We start from the raw sequence: 1,149 nt of genomic DNA on the forward strand, positions 1-1,149 counted from the left end.
CCCCCGCTCCCCGCTCCCCGCTCCATAGGGCAGTGGTACTGACTGAAGTGTCTTTAGGTCATTCCCAAACGGGGGATGCTATTATTAACATGTTCTTCGTTGCAACACATTAAGGTCATAGAAGTGCCAAAGAATAGATGTCCTGTTACAAGAGAGTAACAAACACAAAAAAGGAGGAGAGACAAGGACGAAAGATGTCTGATAGAAAAGAAGGAGCAAACCACACCAGAGCACCCGCCAACCACCCACGGCAGGTATATACCAACAGTCTCCATCTCAGAACTCGCAACATGAGAAGGTCATGTAAGTGCCGAAGAATAGAATATATGTATTACAGAGAGTAACAAACACCAAACAGAAAAAGAAGGAGGAGAGATGAGGACGATAGACGTTTGATGATAGGAAAGAAAGAGCAAACCATACCAGAGCACCCGCCAACCACCGACTAACGTAGACAGACCACAGCAAAGCTCACCACACGCGACGAAGTCACGACACGAGCGGTAAACGTTTTAGTTTAGTTTTAGTAGTGAGTTTTACGGCACTTGCAACACAATAAGGTCATTTAGGTGCCGAAGAATAGATGTGTTACAAGAGAGTAACATACACGAAAAAAGAAAGAGGAGAGATAAGGACGATAGATGTCGGATAGGAAAAAAGGAGCAAACTCAGCAGAGTACCCGCCAACCACCCACGAGCGGTGGCAAACTGTTCGTGTGTCGGTGGACAGCGGTCATCAGACACGGAACCTGTCCCTAATCTACAGCCTCAGGCCTGTCGTGACCTCACGGCGGCTTAGCTGTCAGTCGTTAAACGGATTACGGTACCAAACATACACACAAACAGACACACAGACAGACAGACATATAGACACACACACACACACACAGACATGCACAGCGTCTTAGCTGTCAGTCGCTAAACGGATTACGGTACCAAACATACACACAAACAGACACACACACAGACAGACAGACAGACAGACACACACACACACACACACACACACACACACACACACACACACACACAAATAAACAGCGGCTTAGCTGTCAGTCGATAAACGGATTACGGTACCGACATACACACAAACAGACACACAGACACACAGACAGACAGACAAACAAACACATAGACACACACAGAGTC

Source organism: Aplysia californica, unplaced genomic scaffold (assembly GCF_000002075.1).
Source record: "Aplysia californica isolate F4 #8 unplaced genomic scaffold, AplCal3.0 scaffold01053, whole genome shotgun sequence".
NCBI classification, from domain to species: Eukaryota; Metazoa; Mollusca; class Gastropoda; order Aplysiida; family Aplysiidae; genus Aplysia; species Aplysia californica.